At 53.8% G+C, this 19,742-nt stretch overlaps 1 protein-coding gene across 7 annotated transcripts in view; it reads right to left on the bottom strand.

The window, feature by feature from the left end:
• Positions 1-17,920, bottom strand: part of LOC105483244 (ceramide synthase 4) — a 63,617-nt gene extending 45,697 nt beyond the window's left edge. For 2 of the 7 annotated variants that reach the window (XM_011744111.2, XM_011744519.2), the window contains exon 1: positions 17,787-17,920. The gene's annotated coding sequence lies outside the window, so the exon portion shown is untranslated. Of the gene's footprint in view, positions 1-12,723; positions 12,840-16,395; positions 16,554-17,786 lie in introns of those variants that run through there. The other 5 variants (XM_071087373.1, XM_071087371.1, XM_071087372.1 and 2 more) reach the window with 5 other exon arrangements.
• Between the last annotated feature and the right edge of the window lie 1,822 nt (positions 17,921-19,742).

The following is a 19,742-nucleotide window of genomic DNA, read 5'->3' as shown; positions in this document are numbered from 1 at the left end:
TATTTTTAGTAGAGACGTGATTTCACTGCATTATCCAGGATGGTCTTGATCTCCTGACTGCGTGATCCACCTGCCTTGGCCTCCAGAAGTGCTAGGATTACAGGCGTGAGCCAGCACGCCTGGCCTATAAGGAGTGGGTTTAAGGGTGACTTCTTAAAAATATATTTTTTTTCAGATGGAGTTTTGCTCTTATTGCCCAGGCTAGAGTGCAATGGTGGGATCTCAGCTCATTACAACCTCCGCCTCCTGAGTTCAAGCAATTCTCCTGCCTCAGTCTGCTGAGTAGCTGGGATTACAGGCACCCACCACCATGCCCAGCTAATTTTTTGTATTTTTAGCAGAGATGGGGTTTCGCCATGCTGGCCAGGCTGGTCTCGAACTACTGGCCTCAGGTGATCCACCCGCCTAGGCCTCCCAAAGTGCTGGGATTACTGGTGTGATCCACCGTGACTGGCTGACTTATTAAAATTTTTTAAAAATTGTGGTAAAATACTCATAACGTTTACCATTAATTGTGCTTAATTATACAGTTCAGTGGCATTAAATATTTCACATGGTTGTGTAACCATAACCACCATCCATCTCCAGAATTCTTTCAGGTTGCAAAACTGAAACTGGCCGGGCACGGCGGCTCACACCTGTAATCCCAGCACTTTGGGAGGCCAAGGTGGATGGATCATGAGGTCAAGAGATCAAGACCATCCTGGCCAACATGGTGAAACCCCGTCTCTACTAAAAATACAAAAATTGGCTGGGCGTGGTGGCACGCACCTGTAATCCCAGCTACTCTGGAGGCTGAGGCAGGAGAATCGCTTGAACCCGGGAGGCAGAGATTACAGTAAGCTGAGATCATGACACTACACTCCAGCCCAGTAACAGTGAGACTCCATCTCAAAACAACAACAACAAAAAACCCTGAAACTCCATGCCCAATAATCAATAATTCGCTGTTCTCTCTCCTCTGGCATCCACCATTCTACTTTCTCTCTCTCTATGAATCTGGTGACGCTAGGGGCCTCATATAAGTGGAATCACACAGTATTTGCCCTTTTGTGACTGGCTTATTTCACTTACCATAATGTCCTCAAGGGTCATCCATATGATATGTTTCACTCTTCCCTTTTAAGGCTGAATCAGGCTGGGTGCAGTGGCTTGCGCCTGTAATCCCAGCACTTTGGGAGGCTGAGGCTGGTGGATCATTTGAAGTCAGGAGTTCGAGACCAGCCTGGGCAACATGGTGAAACCCAGTCTCCACTAAAAATGCAAAACTTAGCTGGGTGGGGTGGCTCACGCCTGTAAGTCCCAGATGCTTGGAAGGCTGAGGCATGAGAATTGCTTGAGCCAAGATCAAGGCGGAGGTTGCAGTGAGCTGAGATCGTGCCACTGCACTCCAGCCTGAATGACAGAGTGAGACTCTGTCTCAAGAAAAAAGAAAAAAAGGCCGAATCATATTCCAGTGTATGTATATATTAAGAGTGACTTTTTAAATAGAAAATTATAGTACAAGGAAATGAAAACGTTTCCATTGAAGGTATGGTTGATACAGGAGACGGGCTCAGAGGGGCATTTTTTAGTAGGGAATGAGCCGCTTACCCCCACCTCACTACTTAAGAAACCAATTCTCTCTCTTTTTTTTTTGTTTTGAGACAGAGTTTCGCTCTTGTTGCCCAGGTTGGAGTGCAATGGCGCAATCTTGGCTCACTGCAACCTCAGCCTCGAGGGTTTAAGTGATTCTCCTGCCTCAGCCTCCTGAGTCGCTGGGATTACAGGCGCCTGCCACCACGCCCAGTTAATTTTGTATTTTTAGTAGAGACGGGGTTTCACCATGTTGGCCAGGCTGGTCTCAAACTCTTGATCTCAGGCAATCCGCCTGCCTCGGCCTCCCAAAGTGCTAGGATTACAGGCTCGAGCCACTGCACCCGGTCTGGTTTTGAACTCTGTAGCTCAAACAATCTGCCCACCTCGGCCTTCCAAAGTGCTGGGATTACAGGCATGAGCCACCACACCGGGCCAAGAAACCAATTCTCCATCAAGATCAGCCCCTTTGGTGATGTCCCTGCCCATCTTCCAGGGTGGAGATAATTGTGAAATCTGGGTTGATGGCATCCTTCCTTCCCTCAACCTGCTTTAACATCTGCCCCTCCTTCTCCCACCAGCTGTTGCCCCTGGGCCCCTGTGCTGCTCCCTGGTGACAGCATACATGGAGGCAGATTCACATAGGGCCAAGCAGGTGCAAAGCCAGACTGTTCTGTGGGAGAGCAGGCTTTTGCCCACACCCACACCTGGATTATCCTAAGGCACCAGCGGCCAATAGCGCTGGTACCATCCCAGGCATTATCCATCAGATGCTTACCCAGGAACAAGCCCTTACCTCCCTGCATTGGAAATATCAGCCACACCCTGAGGAAGATACTGTTACCTTTTTTTTTTTTTTTTTTTTTAAGACAGTCTTGCTCTGTCACCCAGGCTGGAGTGGAGTGCAGTGGTGTGATTTCGGCGCACTGCAACCTCCACCTCCCGGGTTCAAGCGATTCTCCCGCCTTGGCCTCCCAAGTTGCTGGGATTATAAGCATGTGCCACCACACCTGGCTAATTTTTGCATTTTTTCATAGAGACGGGGTTTCACCATGTTGGCCAGGCTGGTCTGGAACTCCTGAACTTAAGTGATCCACCCACCTCGGCCTCCCAAAGTGCTGGGATTATGGGCGTGAGTCACCGTGCCCGGTCACCATTCTCATTTCACAGATAAACAAACTGAGTCTTGGAGAGATGCCGGATCACCTACACAGGGTCACATAGCTGACAAATGGCCAGGTAATACTTTGACCCCAGTTCTGTGGCACCGGGCATTCCAGACGGACATGGGCCCAGAGACACTCAGCTCATCAGCTGTAGCCTCAGAATTATTTAAACACGGCTGGGTGCGGTGACTCATGCCTGTAATCCCAGCACTTTGGGAGGCCGAGGTGGGCGGATCACCTGAGGTTAGGAGTTCGAGACCAGCCTGGTCAACATGGTGAAACCCTGTCTTTACTAAAAATACAAGAATTAGCTGGGCATGGTGGCGGGTGCCTGTAATCCCAGCTACTTGAGAAGCCGAGGCAGGAGAATCGCTTGAACCCAGGAGGCGGAGGTTGCAGTCAGCCGAGATCGCTCCATTGCACTCCAGACTGGGGACAAGAGTGAGACTTGTCTCAAAAAAAAAAAAAAAAAAAAAAAAAAGATTACTGGAAAACAGGACTTGCCTTCATGCTTCTATTCATTGTCCACTGCCACCTCTCTGTCCCCACCCAACTACTCCAGTCTTTGGCTTTTGGCCATCAGTCACAGCCTCCCATGGCCAATCCCAAGTGGTCAATTCCTCTAAGCATGAAACTGGGACCCTTGTAGCATCTCCTCCCCTTGTCCGTCCCTCCTTTGCAGAATCATGACCTCCTGCTTCCCCTTCTCTCGGCCATTTTCTCTAATTTGTGCCGGTTTTTCTCCCTGAACTATGCCAGTCCTGGATCCCCTCACACCATCCACTCCCCCCGGGAAATTCACCTGCCTGGAAGCTGCGGTCAGCACGTCCATGCTGTCAGTTTCCAGATTTCTGCTGCTCCCAGGTCGCCATCCCGCCAAAGTCAAACCCGCTTCCCCCAACACCTCCCATCTGCGTGCTGCCCAGACACGTCAGGACTGAAGTCATCTCCCACAGAGCCTGCTTTCCTCCTCCCCTGGCTTCTTGGCCAAGATGTCACCCTCCACCCAGTCTTCAGGGACAAAATTCTGAGAGTCATCTCTGACTCCATCTCACACCCTCTTGGCACTCAACTCCTCACTAAGCCCTGGGATTGCATCCGTCTTTCCCATGATGGTCCCTCCTCTGACCAATTTCCACGGCCCCCATTTCTTGATTGAATCATGGTAGCCGCCTCCCCACTCAGCACCCAGAGGTCTTTCTTCTTGCCTGCAAATCAGACCTGCCGTTTCAAATCCTGTAAGCGCTCCCACTGGCCTGGCACTGTGCTCCCCAGCAAATGGACCTTGGCAAATGCCATTTCCCTACCAGTAATGCCCCCCCTTCAGCCTGTCAAATTCTTCCCAGCTCTTCACGACCCTGTTCAACAGACAGTTCCTCTAGGAGGGCCTACCAATCGCCCCTGAGCTGGATCAGGGGACACTCCCCTCCTGGGTTCTCCTACCTCATCTTTCTCAGGGGCAACAGTGTGGAGTCTCGCTGTGTCGCCCAGGCTGGAGTGCAGTGACACAATCTCTGCTCACTGCAATCTCCACCTCCCAGGTCAAGCGATTCTCCTGAGTAACTGGGATTACAGGCGCGTGCCACCACGCCCGGCTAATTAGGCTGGTCTCGAACCCTTGACCTTGTGATCTGCCCGCCTCGGCCTCCCAAAGTGCTGGGATTACAGGAGTGAGCCATCATGCCTGGCCTTTTTTTTTGTTTGTTTTGTTTTTTTTAAAGACAGAGTCTTGCTCTGTCGCCTAGGCTGGAGGTGCAGTGGTGTGATGTTAGCTCACTGCACCCTCCACCTCCCAGGTTCAAGCGATTCTCCTGCCTCAGCCTCCCAAGTATCTGGGACTACAGGCATGCACCATGATGCCTAATTTTTTTTGTATTTTTAGTAGAGACAGGGCTTCACCATCTTGGTCAGGCTGATCTCGAATTCCTGATTTCAAATGATCCACCTGCCTCAACCTTCCAAAATGCTGGGATTACAGGAATAAGCCACTGTGCCCAGCCATGGACAACTGTTTTTTGTGTTTTTGTTTTTGAGACAGGGTCTTGCTTTGTTGCCCAGGCTGAAGTGCAGTGGCATGATCAAAGTTCACTGCAGTTTTGACTTCCCAGGCTCAAGTGATCCTCCCACCTCAACTTTCTGAGTAGCTGGGATTACCACGCCCAGCTAATTTTTTTTTTTTTTTTTTTTTTTTTTTTTTTTAAGACAGCCTGTTGCCCAGGCTGGAGCACAATGGTGAGATCTTGGTTCACTGCAACCTCCGCCTCCCAGGTTCAAGTGATTCTCCTGCCTCAGCCTCCCGAGTAGATTGGATTACAGGCGTGTGCCACCATGCCCGGCTAATTGTGTATATTTTTAGTAGAGACAGGGTTTCACCATGTTGGTCAGGTTGGTCTCGAACTCCTGAGCTCAAGAGATCCACCCACCTCAGCCTCCCAAAGTGCCAGGATTACAGGCATGAGCCACTGTGCCTGGCCCGGCCAATTTAAAATAATAATTAAAAAAAAAAAATTATAGAGACGAGGTCTCACTATGTTTCCCAGGCTGGTCTCAAACTCCTGGGTTCAAGTGATCCTGCTGCCTCAGCCTCCCAAAGTGCTAGGATTCCAGGTACATGCCGCCATGCCCAGCTAATTTTTTTTTTTTTTTGGTACAGACAGGGTTTCCCTATGTTTCCCAGGCTGGTCTCAAACACCTGGCCTCAAGTGATCCTCCCACTCCCGGCCTCCCAAAGTGCTAGGACTATAGATGTGAGCCACTGCACCCAGCCAGGGACAACTATCTTTCCCCACATCCTGGTGATGAGGACCTCTCCATTTTCCCAGCACCTGACACACGACGGGTGGCAGGGAACTGTCTACTGACTGCACAAATGAATAAAAGGCTCAACTGAGACCGGGGCACCCAGGATCCCAGAGAACAACCGAGCTCCAGTTTCAGGTTTTTCCACCACCCTCTTGGCCACTTTTCCCCCATCCCTCTTCCACCTGTGCTATGAGGCACTCACTGCTCTCCTTCCAAAGACTCATGCTGGCCAGCCACAGTGGCTCACGCGTGTAATCTCAGCACTTTGGGAGGCTGAGGCAGGTGGATCACCTAAGGTCAGGAGTTTGAGACCTGCCTGGCCAACATGGCGAAACCCCGTCTCTACTAAAAATACAAAATTAGCTGGGTGTGGTGGTGCATGCCTGTAATCCCAGCTACTCAGGAGGCTGAAGCAGGAGAATCGTTGAAACTGGGAGGCAGAAGTTGCGGTGAGCCGAGATCGCACCAATGCACTCCAGCATGGGCAATGAGAGCGAAACTCCATCTCCAAAAAAAAAAAAAAAAAAAAGTTCATGCTGGCTAGGCACAGTGAGTCACACCTGTAATCCCAGTACTTCTTGGAGGGTGAGGCAAGAGGATCACTTGAGCCCAGCAGTTCCAGACCAGCCTGGGCAAGATAGTGAGACCCCGTCCCTAAAAAACAAACAAACAAGTTAAAAATTAGCTGGGCATGGTACTACACGCCTGCAGTCCCAGCTCCTCAGGAGGACCTCTTTCAGCCCAGGAGGTCAAGGCTGCAGTGAGCTACGATTGCACCGCTGCACTCCAGCCTGAGTGACAGAACAAGACCCTATGTATAAAAATAAAATTTTAGGCCAGGCACAGTGGCTCATGCCTGTAATCCCAGCACTTTGGGAAGCCGAGGCAGGCTGATTACCTGAGGTCAGGAGTTCAAGACCAGCCTGGCCAACATGGTGAAACCCCACCTCTACAAAAAAATACAAAAACTAGCTGGGCATGATGGCAGGTGCCTGTAATCCCAGCTACTCAGGAGGATGAGGCAGGAGAATCGCTTGAACCCGGGAGGCCGAGGTTGCAGTGAGCTGAGATTACACCACTGCACTCCAGCCTGGGGGACAGAGCGAGACTCCATCTCAAAAAAAAAAAAAAAAAAAAAAAGAAAAAGAAAAAATGTAAATATAAAATAAAATGTTAGGCTGGGTGTGGTGGCTTATACCTGTAATCCCAGCACTTTGGTAGGTTGAGGAGGGCGGATCACTTGAGGTCATGAGTTTGACCTCAACGTGGTGAAGCCCTGTCTCTACTAATACAAAAAAATTAGTTAGGCATGGTAATCCCAGCTACTCGGGAGGCCAAGGCAGGAGAATCGCTTGAACCTGGGAAGTGGAGGCTGCAGTGAGCCAAGATCGTGCCGCTGCACTCCAGCGTGGGTGACAGAGCAAGATTCCGTCTCAAAAAAATAAATAAGAAAAAAAATGTGAAAAGGCTCACATTGTTTGTTTACCGAAATACATTTATTTTCAGAAGACGCTTTCTCTCCCTCCGTCTCCCCCGAAAGAGCAAGCCAGCATTGGCATCATGTACAGAGGCTAGCCATGAAAACAAATACAACAAAACAAAGCAAAGTGCAGTGTTGGCCAGTTCCTGATGCTGGCAAGGCTGCCAGCCCCGGCCTTGGGCACTCCAGATTCTAGGGGATGTTAGCAAGTATCTGTTACCATGCCTTGAAGGACACAGCAGCAGAACCAGGTGCAGTGGCTCACACCTGTAATTGCAATACTTTGGGAGGCTGGGACGGGAGGATTGCTTGAGCCTAGCAGTTCAAGACCAACCTGAGCAACACGGCGAGACCCTGTCTGTTTAAAAAAAAACAAACAAACACAGGCCAAGTGCGGTGGTTCATGCCTGTAATCCCAGCACTTTGGGAGGCTGAGGCGGGCGGATCACGAGGTCAGGAGATCGAGACCATCCTAACAGGGTGAAACTCCATCTCTACTAAAAAAAAAAAAAATACACAAAAATTAGCCGGGAGTGGTGGCGGGCGCCTGTAGTCCCAGCTACTCGGGAGGCTGAGGCAGGAGAATGGCGTGAACCTGGGAGGCGGAGCTTGCAGTGAGCTGAGGTTGCACCACTGCTCTCCAGCCCAGGCGACAGAGTGAGACTCTGTCTCAAAAAAAAACAAAAACAAAAACAGCAGCAGCAGTAACGGAAGCCCTCAGCCTTGATGCCATGGGAAGGTGGCAGAGATTTCAGGAGGGAGCGATTCTAGGAGCTCTCCTGGCAATGTGGGTTGCCCTTGGAGGCTGTCCCGTCCCTGGAGGTCACTCAGAGGCTGGTTGGCCTCTTGCAGGTGACAGTGGCCAGAGTGGGGAACCTGGGTCAGAATAGGTAGAGAGGCTCAGCCGGATGTGGCGGCTCATGCCTATAATCCCAGCACTTTGGGAGGCTGAGGCAGGCAGATCACCTGAGGCCAGGAGTTCCAGATCAGCCTGGCCAACATGGTGAAACCCCAGATCTACTAAAAATACAAAAATTAGCGGGGCATGGTGGTGCATGCCTGTAATCCCAGCTGCTCAGGAGGCTGAGGCAAGAGAATCACTTGAACCCGGGAGGCGGAGGTTGTAGTGAGCCGAGATCACACCACTGCATTCCAGCCTGGGTAACGGAGCACGACTCTGTCTCCAAAAAAGGAGAGAGAGAGAGATACGGAGGCTGATGGTGGAGGAGGTGGCAGAGAGAGGAGCCTGGGGGAGGGGTGCTGAGGTCTGGGGAGGGTGTCTTCAAGGGGTGGGGGTGGCAGGTTGGGATGAGCATCTGGGGTAGATCTGGAAACTGCCTGCTTGGGCAGGAATACGGGGACACACAGCCTAGGGGTGGGAGCGGGTGAGGAGATCCAGGTGGGCAAATTCCAGGCGTGGAATTCTAAGACAGTACCATCTGAGAGGGGGTAAAACAACAGAGTGAGGGCAGGAGCTGTGGAGCTCCAGGGTCCCCAGGCATCCACTGAACAAACGTTTTTTTTTCCCCCCCCCCAGAGACAGGATTCCACTCTGCTGCCCAGGCTGGAGTGCAGTGGCGGGATCATCACTCACTGCAGCCTCGAACCCTTGGGTTCAAATGATCCCCCTGCCTCAGCCTCCCAAGTAGCTGAGAATACAGGCACCCAGGCCACTACACCCAGCTAATTTTTTTTTTTGAGACGGAATTTTGCTCTTGTTGCCCAGGCTGGAGCGCAATGGCAGATCTCGGTTCATTGCAACCTCCGCCTCCCGGGTTCAAGCGATTTTTCTGCCTTAGCCTCCTGAGTAGCTGCAGTTACAGGCATGTGCCACCATATCTGGCTAATTTTTTTGTATTTTTAGTACAGATGGGATTTCGCCATGTTGGTCAGGCTGGTCTCAAACTCCTGACCTCAGGTGATCCACCCACCTTGGCCTCCCAAAGTGCTGGGATTGCAGGCATAAGCCACTGTGCCCAGCCGTCACCCAGCTAATTAAAAAAAAAAATTTTTTTTTATAGAGATAGGGTCTCACTATGTTGCCCAGCTTGGTCTCGAACTCCTGGACTCAAGCCTTCCTTGAGCCTCAGCCTCTCAAAGTGTTGGGATGACAGGTGCAAGCCACTGTGTCTGGCCTCCAGGCATCCATCTGAACCTACATGGGCCTGCAGTCCTGCCCGGGTCTCAGAGGAGCTGGGGGCAGTGGGTTGAGACATTAGCAATCTGTGGACCTCAGAGCCTGCTCCTATCCTGCAAGGGTGGCTCAGGCAGCTGGAGTCCTCTGTGAAATCAATTCGCCACCTTTTTTTGCGGGAGATGAAGTCTTGCTCTGTCACCCAGGCTAGAGTGTAATGGCACGATCTAGGCTCACTGCAACCTCCACCTCCTGGATTCAAGTGATTCTCCTGCCTCAGCCTCCCAAGTCGCTGGGACCACAGGCACCTGCCACCACGCCCAGCTAATTTTTGTATTTTTAGTAGAGATGAGGTTTTACCATGTTGGCCAGGCTGGTCTCGAACTCCTGGCCTTGAGTGATCCTCCTGCCTCAGTCTCCCAAAGTTCTGGGATTACAGGCATGAGCCATCACGCCTGGCCTCAAGTCACCATCTTGATACCCGTCCATCTAGTGAAGAAAGAAGCCACAGAGAGCCCCCACAGAGCACACGTCTTCCGTCAGCCCTCTGGGTTGGATGCGTTAGCACAGAGAAAGGCCTCCAGTGGTGAGGCAGAGGCTACCTACGGTCATTTTAAGGGCCAGAGGTGTTTGTGTAACTGGAGGCAAAGAGCTTCCTCTTCAGATGACGGTCCAAGACCGCCCCTCCACTGGGATACACACAGATGGAGTCCATCCCTCTCTCAGCAGTGGCTCTGAGTACAAGCCTATCCCTTCTCCATCTCAAGATCTCCTGGGAGGCTCCCTGTGGCTCCTGACCTGGCATTTGAGGCCTTTGTGACCTGGTCAAGCCCACCGCCCTGTCCTGGCCTCGCTGTTTGCCCTCCCACAGCCACCTTGACTCTGCGGTTCTCAGCCTAGGGTCTCCACGGGCGGATTCCCAGAGTCTGCTTCAGTTTTAGGAATGTCGCTCCGATGCCATTCCCAGATGCCAGGTCTTTGCCTGGGCCGCTCCCTCTAAGTCACTGTTCAGCATTCCGTTATCTGATGCCTGGCATGGTTAAACCTTCAAGGGGGCAGCTTACCTGTGGCTGCCTCCAGGAAGTCTCGAAGACTCCCAGCCTGGGTCAAGAGCCTCTCCTTGGTCATGCGCAGTGGCTCATGCCTGTAATCCCAGTGCTTTGGGAGGCCAAAGCGGGTAGATCACCTGAGGTCAGGAGTTTAAGACCAGCGTGGCCAACATGGCGAAACCTCATCTTTAGTAATAATACAAGAATTAGGTGGGTGTGGTGGCACGTGCCTGTAATCCAGTTACTTGGAAGGCTGAGGGAGTAGAATCACTTGAACCTGGAAGGCAAAGGTTGCGATGAGCCAAGATAGTACAACTGCACACTCCAACCTGGGTGACAGAGTGAGATTCTGTCTCAAAATAAAAATAAAAACAAAAAAGAAAGGCCAAATGCAGATCCCAGCACTTTGGGAGGATGAGGCGGGCAGATGACTTGAGACCAAGAGTTCAAGACCAGTCTGGCCAGCATGGCAAAACCCCATCTCTACAAAAGAATACAAAAATTAGCCAGTCGCGGTGGCTCACACCTGTAATCCCAGCACTTTGGGAGGCCGAGACGGGCGGATCACAAGGTCAGGAGATCGAGACCATCCTGGCTAACACGGTGAAACGCAGTCTCTGCTAAAAATAGAAAAAAACTAGCCAGGCATGGTGGCGGGCCCCTGTAGTCCCAGCTACTCGGGAGGCTGAGGCAGGAGAATGGCATGAACCTGGGAGGCAGAGCTTGCAGTGAGCTGAGATCATGCCACTGCACTCCAGCCTAGGCGACAGAGCAAGAGTCTGTCTCAAAAAAGAAAAAAAAAAAAAAAAAAAAAAAAAAAAAGAATACAAAAATTAGCCAGGCGTGGTAGCGGACACCTGTAATCCCAGCTGCTCATGAAGCTGACACAGGAGAATCGCTTGAACCTGGGAGGCACAGGTTGCAGTGAACTGAGATTGCGCCACTGCACTCCAGCCTGAGCAACAGAGCGAGACTCTGTCTTGGGGGGGAAAAAAAAAAAAAGGCCAGGCCGAGGCGGGCAGATCACCATGTCAAGAGATCAAGACCATCCTGGTTAACATGCTGAAACCCCATTTCTATTAAAAATACATTAAAAAAAAAAAAAAAAAAAAGGCCAAGCGTGGTGGCTCACGCCTGTAATCCCAGCACTCTGGGAAACCGAGGCAGGTGGATCACGAGGTTAGGAGATCAAGACCATCCTGGCTAACACAGTGAAACCCCGTCTCTACTAAAAAATACAAAAAATTAGCCGGCATGGTGGTGGGCACCTGTAGTTCCAGCTAATCAGGAGGCTGAGGCAGGAGAATGGCGTGAACCCGGGAGGCGGAGCTTGCAGTGAGCCGAGATTGCACCACTGCACTCCAGCCTGGGCGACAGACAGAGCGAGACTCTGTCTCAAAAAAAAAAAAAAAAGCCTCTCCTTGCCTTCAGTGTCTCTGATTGCTTTCCTTGCACCCTGGTTAATCTGCCTCGTAACTGACAGGGACACGTCTGTCTTCCCGCTGAATGAGGGGTTTCCAGGAGGGCAGTAAACAAGTCCAATTGCTGTCTCAGCCCATCACTCACTCCCACTCAGGCCCCAGCCCTAATGTCACCTTTTCAGAGGGGCCCTGACTACCCAAAATAAAGTAACGTCTCCTTGCTCTTCATCACGTTTCTGTTGCATAGGCTGGATTGTAGTGGTGTGATCTTGGCTCACTCACTACAACCTCTGCCTCCCTGGTTCAAGCAATTCTCCTACCTCAGCCTCCTGAGTAGCTGGGACTACAGGTGTGCACTGCTGCACCTGGCTAATTTTTGTATTTTTAGCAGACAGGGTTTCGCCATGTTGGCCACGCTGGTCTCGAACTCTTGACCTCAGGCGATCCACCCACCTCGGCCTCCCAAAGTGCTGGGATTACAGGTGTGAGCCACTGCGCCTGGCCCTGTTGCTTGGCTTTTGCTGTTTGTCTTCTAGGCCCCTGATGAGGCTGCCATCCCTGCATCCCTAGGGCTCCCGTCACCTATCTGAGAACGTCCTGGCTCCTCCATCCAGCTCTGGCTGCTTGCCCACTGGCTGCTGCCACTGCTGCCGTTTCCGCTTCCTCCTCCTCCCTCTTCTCTCTCTCCTCCCCACTGCCCTTCATCGCCTCTGCTTCCATACGCTCATCAGTATACTTCCCTGGCTACTTCTCTCTCCCCGTTCAGCTGAGCCCCATTGCGTGGAGGCGAAAGGGAGAAGCATTGGCCACTGAGTGGGCCTCCTCTCCTTCCTCCTGCCAGCTTCCTCAGCCTTCAAGGTTCGAGCACCCTAGCACAGGTGACCACTGCACACACAGGATGACAAAGTAACCATGCAAAAGCAGTAGGGTCCCATAACCTTTCACCCCTTGAGCAAGGACTCTCCAGGGTCTGCTGTGGTTAGACTGGGGATCCCCAAGGACCTTCAGCCTCTTCATCTGCTCCTCTCTCTACTCTGTGACTCCTTGCTCAGTTTGCTCCAGCCACCCCGGCCTCATTGCCGTTCCTCCAACACACCAGGCATGTTCCAGCCTCAGGGCCTTTGCACCTGCTGGGCCTTCCGCCTGGAGCACTCTTCCTCCAGATGTCGAGCTGCTCCTTCAAGCCTCATCCTTGTCCCCGTCACCTTCTCCCTGCAGGGACATCAGCTCTGTAAGGCTTCCTGTGACTGACTGTCCCCCGTGCCTCCCATTGCAGACACTTCCTAAGTCTGTGCTGAATGAACAAATGAGAGACAGACAGACGGACAGACGGACGGACAGGGGTGGGAGGAAGGCGGGGCCAGGCACAGGGCAGAAGTGGTCCCCCGGGCATGGCTGGTAGGAAATGATCACTCTTCAGACACAGTGTTGTGGGACCCTGGACTAAAATCCGCCTCTAGGAGTCCAGGAGGAGGTAGGAAAGGAAAGCTGAACTGAGTTCCAGGCAGTTCAGTGTGTGTATGTGTGTGCGACAGCATCCTATTAACAAAGGTATAGAGTCCAGACTTAGGGAGGGGAAAGTCTCTTTTATACTACTCTGTTTTTTGTTTGTTTGTTTGTTTTTGAAACAGTGTCTTGCTCTGTCACCCAGGCCGGAGTGCAGTAGTGCGATCTTGGCTCACTGTAACCTCAGGCTCCTGGGTTCAAGCAATTCTCCTGTCTCAACCTCCCAAGTAGCTGGGATTACAGGAACATGCCACCACACAGGGCTAATTTTTATATTTTTAGTAGAGATGGGATTTCACTATGTTGACCAGGCTGGTCTCGAACTCCTAACCTCAGGTGATCTGCCCGCCTTGGCCTCTCAAAGTCCTGGGATTACAGGCGTGAGCCACTGCGCCGGGCCTCTCTATGCTACTCTGGTCAGAGCCATGATGGGTCTGAGGGGCCTACTCAAGGATGGCAAAGAAAAGCCTGTGCCTGGCCAGGTGCGGTGGCTCATGCCTATGATCCTAGTGCTGTGGGAGGTTGAGGCTGGAGGCTTGCTTGAGGCCAGGAGTTCAAGACCAGCCCAGGCAACATAGTGAGACCCCCGTTCGTCTGTACAAAAAAATTTTTAACGATTAGCTAGGCATGGTGGTGCATGCCTGTGGTCCCAGCTCTCAGGAGGCTGAGGTAGGAGGATGACTTGAGCTCAGGAGGTCGAGGCTGCAGTGAGTTATGATCATACCACTGCACTCCAGCCTGAGGGACAGAGCAAGACTCTGCCTTTGAAAGAAAGAGGCCAAGTGCAGTGGCTCATGCCTGTAATCCCAGCACTTTGGGAGGCTGAGGCATTTGAGCTCAATAGTGTGAGACCAGCCTGGGGAACTGGCGAAACTCTACAAAATCACTACAAAAATTGCAAAAATTAACCAGGTGTGGTGGCTCATGCCTGTGGTCCTAGGCTGATTGCTTAAACTTGAGAGGTGGAGGTTGCAGTGGGCCAAGATCACACTCCAGCCTGGGCGATAGAGCCAGAACCTGTCTCAAAAACAAAACAAAACAAAAAACAACAAAGAAAAGAAAAGAGCTCGTACTGAAAGGCGTGGGGAAGAAAACAGGGTTGGTAAAGAGCAGTCACAAAAGAGAGTGAGACGGGCTGGGTGCGGTGGCTCACGGCTATAATCCCAGCACTTTGGGAGCCCAAGACAGGTGGATCACCTGAGGTCAGGAGTTCGAGACCAGCCTGGCCAACATGGTGAAACTCTGTCTCTACTAATAATACAAACATTAGCCGGGTATGGTGGCATGCGCCTGTAATCCCAGCGACTCAGGAGGCTGAGGCAGGAGAATTGCTTGAACCTGGGAGGTAGAGGTTGAAGTGGGCCAAGATCACACCACTGCACTCCAGCCTGAGTGACAAGAACGAAACTCCATTCCAAAAAAAAAAAGTAAGATGTCTGCTACTGAATTATCAAACAGGGGTTTCAAGATCCTTTCCTCCTATGAAAGCTCCAGCTTCCTTGGCTCCCAGCTTGCCACCCACTCCTGGTTTTCCTTCTGCCCTCTTTCTGCTGTCTCCCAAGCTCCCAGCTTGCTTCAAAGCCCATCCTACGCCGTACCACCTGGGTGTCTAGTGGCATTGCAATTTCCAGATGCTGAGAACAAATTGCTGATTTGTACCTAAAGCTGCTCTGCCATGAGCAGCTGCTCCCTTCCCCGGGCCTCTCCATACCTCTCCAAGATCTAGCCAAGTCTCACCCGTCCATGCCTTTACTTGGTCTGACCCCATCATTTCTCCCCTATCCTGGTGCAGTCCCTTCCATCCTGGTCTCCAGGCTCCTGACTTCGACCCCTGCAGTCTGTTCCCTGAGCTCTAAATAATGCCAAATACTTGTTCAAGGTTGGCAAGCTAGCTCTGCCCTTCCTCCTCTCCCCTCTTCTGGATCTTACAGCCCTGGCTTTGTGGTTCTTTCATCCAAGCACTCTGGCAATTTCTCTCCTCTGCAGTTTGCTCACTGGACTCTTGGCCTGGTTAACTCCTCCTCACCCTTAGTGACCCAGCCAACTATCACCTCCTCCAGGAGGCCTTCCCTGACTCCTCCTTAGGCTGAGTCAGGTGACTTCTCTGGACTCCCCCTGGCCCCAGGCATGACTTTTTTTTTTTTTTGGGAGATAGTCTCACTTTGTCACTCAGGCTGGAGTGCAATGGCGCGATCTCAGCTCACTGCAAACTCCGCCTCCCAGGTTCAACAGATTCTCCTGCCTTGGCCTCCCATGTAGCTGAGATTACAGGTCTATGCCACCATGCCCGGCTAATTTTTGTATTTTAGTAGAGATGGAGTTTCACTATGTTTTTCAGGCTTGTCTGGAACTCCTGACCTTGTGATCCACCCAAGTCGAACTCCTGACCTTAGGTGATCTGCCCGCCTCGGCTTCCCAAATTGCTGGGATTACAGGCGTGAGCCACTGCACCTGGCCTCTCTGTGATATTTTAATAGCCTCCAGCTCTGTGATATTCTCGTGATATTTTAATAGCCTGTTTAGCAAGTATTCACCACCAGCCAGGCACTGTGTTCAGCTCTTTACCTATAGGTCATGACCGCTATTATCCCATTTTACAGGTGGAGAAACTGAAGCACGAGGTGGTGAACTCAGTAGCCCAGAGGCCCTCAACTCAAAGTGGCAGGATAGGGCTTGTGGGGGGGTGGGGGTGGGGGTGGGGGTGGGGTGGGGGTGGGGGGGGGGGGTGGGGGTGGGGGTCAGGCTTAAGCCCAGCGGATGGGAAAGGGAGAAGCTTGTGGTGCTCAGAGAAAGGGGCAGGGCAGCGAGCTCCCAAGGCACCTGCCTTTCTATGCCATCCTATGGGTGGGAGGGGGGGACCTGGGCCCACTTCTCCTGCCAACTACAGGCATCCCAGTGGCTCCTGAGCCAAGACATTCTGTGCCAGGCACTGGTCCAACCGCTTTATTCAACCTGCAGACAGCCCTGGGTCGGTAGGTGGACACTGTTGTGAATTTCTCAGAGAAGAAAATGGAAGTCCACCCATCCCGAAACTCTCACCGGGCATTAGAGCCCTCCACGGTTCCTGAGGGGTGTGGCTGCCACCAAGATCTGCCTAACCTCGGCTTTCATTGATCCATGAACACTCCCAGGCTCACATACTACTGACCCATTTTACAGATGGGTAAACTGAAGCTCAGCAACCTTTCCCTGGGGGCCCTACAGCCAGTTCAATGACCAAGGCCGCCCCCCACGCCCCACCCACCGCCCAGGCTCAAAGTACCTCTGCTGGCAGTGGGTCAGCTGGAAAAGCAGGTAAGGGAGGTCCTTCACTGCCTCTTCCTCCACGCCTGGCTGGGCCTGCTGGGGCCCAGGTGCACTGAATGAGGCTTCTAGTCAGCCCTGCAGCTCCACTTCTGTGTTTATTCACAGCAGCTGCTCCTGGAAGGCAGCCCCCCCCCCCCCCCCCATTTGAGGCTGGGGAGGCCGAGGGCTTCAAAGGCAGTTCCACAGTCCAGGAACCCTATCCCCATGGAACAGACCCAGGTCGCCCCAGTGGGGTCACTCTGGCCTCTGCGCTCAGATGCCCAAGATCTTGTCTGAGCTCAGACTGGAGTCGACGGGTGATTCCCCCATCTCATAGGTTTTACAAACCACAACAGCCTCTCCCTGCCCGCCTCCCTGTGTCCCCCAGAGCGGCTTCTCCCCAAGTCTCCCATCCCAGCAATGAAAGCCTCTTCTATATACTCCTAAGTACCCAGGAGAAACATCGGTTCCCCACGCCTCACTTGCAAACAGACAGAATTAGACGATGCTCCTCTGCCAAAGCGAATTTTCATTTCACCCACTTCCTATCACACCTTCCAGCCGGGTCAGGCCAGCAGCCCCCTTCCAATTATCCCCATCACAGCGGCCACGGGATATTCTTAACACACAATCCGATCACGCCATGCACCTGCTGTTTCAAGCCTCCCTGGTCCCCACCGCCCTGAGAACGGGTTCCACACTCTCCTCGCCGCGTCCCAGACCCGGGCAAACCTCTCTCCACCTCCGACCCTCCCTTCTCCGCGTTTCAGCCACGCTGGCCTCTTTTCTGCTCGGCACACACTCCCGGCTGGGCCCTGCCCCACAATCTTGCTGTTTCCTGGGCCTAAAAAGCCCTCGCTGGCTGGTCCAACCAGGCCAAATGACATTATCCCCACCTGGGCACCTCCACCTCACCCCGGCCGCCTGATGCGTTAGCTCGGGATTGGAATGACGTGTTTAAGCCGTTCTCAGAAGCCGTCTACGCGGCCGGGCTGCGGGTTCCAAGGCCAGGGTCCCAGCCGCGTCCCCAGCCCTGGCACGTCGGGGGCACGGGGCGCTCCCCCGGCTCACACATCCGAATTCCCCCGCGTCACGAGGCCAGGATCGCCCCTACTCGCTCCCGCCCGTTTCGCAGCCGCGTCCTCGGACACCCGCGGCGCCCTGGCCCTCGTGGGGGAACGCGGACCGCTCGGGGAGACGGCCCAGATGGGGAGCCCCGAGGGGGACAGTCCCCGGCGGGGTGATGGGGGCTGGAGCCCAGTTGCGAGTGGGGGCCGCCTGTGACCGCCATGGCTGCGGAGGCGGGGCCGGGGCCAGCCGTGAAGGTGGCGTTCGGGGCGGTGTTCGCAGCGCGGGGCGCTCGCTTACCTGGGGGCGCAGGCAGCAGGACGCACCGAGAGCCTGCGGCGGGGCTGGGGACGGCGCGCCTGGCGGGGTACCCGGAGCAACTGCAGGCACGCGAAGCCCGCTCCAGGCAACCGGACTCTGCTCCCGGCCGGGCCTCGGCCCCCAGCAGGGGAAAAAAGGCTTGAGTGGGGGGAGGCCGGGGCGGGGCCGCGGGGGCGGGGCCTGGGCGGGGCGCGCGCCCCAGAACGGTGGGGCCTGGCGCTGGGCTGGGGCCCTGGAGAGGCGGGGCCTGGCGCGGGGCGGGGAACTTGGAGGGGCAGGGCCTTGAGCGGGCGCTGGGTCCCCCAGGCGCTTGTCCCCTTCGGCGCAACTAGGCCCCTCCCTAGCCCCCGCCCCCGTTCCCGCTCCGCCCATCTCTGCCCCGCGGCGCGCCTGGCCCGGGTCCAGCCTCGCGTCTCAAGCCTGCGCCTTATCTCTCCCCTTTGAACCCAGCATTGTCCGCTGCGCGCTCCGTCCGCCCTGGCTTCACCCTTGTTCGCTGTCTCCCCGGTCCCCTCCCGGGTCCCCTCTTCTGCCGGAGATGCTCTGGCTCCGCTCATCTGTCCACACCCCCACACTGCCGGGGCGCCCTGAGCCTCTGGGGCGCGCAGTTGGGTGGTGCACGGGGGCGGCCCAGACTTCTCCAGGCCTCATCGGCTACCCTGGGTACCCCGACTCTGGGGCCCTGTTGGAGGGCCAGTCCAGGGGTTCGCCCGAGGCGCGCGCGGGGGCCAACCGAGGCAGTGAGGGCATCTGGGCAAAGGCTGCGGTTTGGTGGGTGCAGGGGTCAGGCGGCAGAGCTGGGGAGATAAGATGGGAGACAGGCCGGGTGGGTGGTGGCACAGCCCTGGTTTTGGCTGAGGGCAGCAGCAGTGGGGGCTGGGTCCCCCGCTTGCCTGATAGAACCGAAAATGACCGGATCTCAGCAGCGCGGGGATCCTGGGCGATCCCTGAATAGAGGACAGTCCCAGGGGGTTTCAGAGTCGCTGGCCCACCGCGTGTCCTCTGGGCAAGTGGCTTCGCCTTACAGAGACAATAAGCCTCTGTAAAATGGGGATAATAAATCTTTCTCTGACTCAGCTCAGCAGACCCGAGACCCATCGGGGTGAAGTTGAGGCCTCCCTGGCCATAGGGCCCCAGGCAAGCTGAGATTTTATTTCCTCACAGAAAAGGGGCGCGGGGAGCGGGCGCGGCGGGGGCGGTCAGGGAGGCAAGAGACCTCTGTTGCAAGTGTGGAAGAACCTGTCCCTCCAAGTTCAGACTCCTGGCCTTTGCACTTAGCCTTCCCTCTGCTACACTGTTTCTCTTTTCTTTTCTTTCTTTTTTCTATCTTTTTTTTTTTTTTTTGGCAGGGGGACGAAGTCTCGCATTGTGGCCCAGGCTGGAGTGCAATGGCGCGATCTCGGCTCACTGCAACCTCCGCCTCCCAGGTTCACTTGATTCTCCTGCCTCAACCTCCCGAGTAGCTGGGATTACAGGCGCATACCACCATACAGGGCTAATTTTTTGGGTTTTTTTTGTTGTTTTTTTTTTGTTTTTTGTTTTTTTAGTAGAGACGGGGTTTCACTATGTTGGCCAGACTGGTCTCAAACTCCTGACCTCGTGATCTGCCGGCCTTGCCTCCCAAAGTGCTGGGATTACAGGCGTAAGCCAGCACGCCCGGCCTTCTCTTTTCTTTATTTTTTATTTTTATTTTTTTTTAAAAATCTGTTAGAGGCTGGGCGCGGTGGCTCACATCTGTAATCCCAGCACTTTGGGAGGTTGAGGCGGGTGGATCACCTGAGGTCAGGAGTTCGAGACCAGCCTGGCCAACATGGCGAAATCCCGTCTCTACTAAAAACACAAAAATCAGCTGGAAGTAGAATTGCGTGAACCCGGGAGACACAGTGAAACCCCGTCTCTACTAAAAATACAAAAAATTAGCCGGGCGTGGTGGTG

The sequence above is a fragment of the Macaca nemestrina genome, chromosome 20 (assembly GCF_043159975.1).
Source record: "Macaca nemestrina isolate mMacNem1 chromosome 20, mMacNem.hap1, whole genome shotgun sequence".
In the NCBI taxonomy this organism is placed as follows: Eukaryota; Metazoa; Chordata; class Mammalia; order Primates; family Cercopithecidae; genus Macaca; species Macaca nemestrina.
The sequence above is the reverse complement of the archived record's forward strand: the minus strand, read 5'-3'. Positions and strand labels throughout refer to the sequence as shown.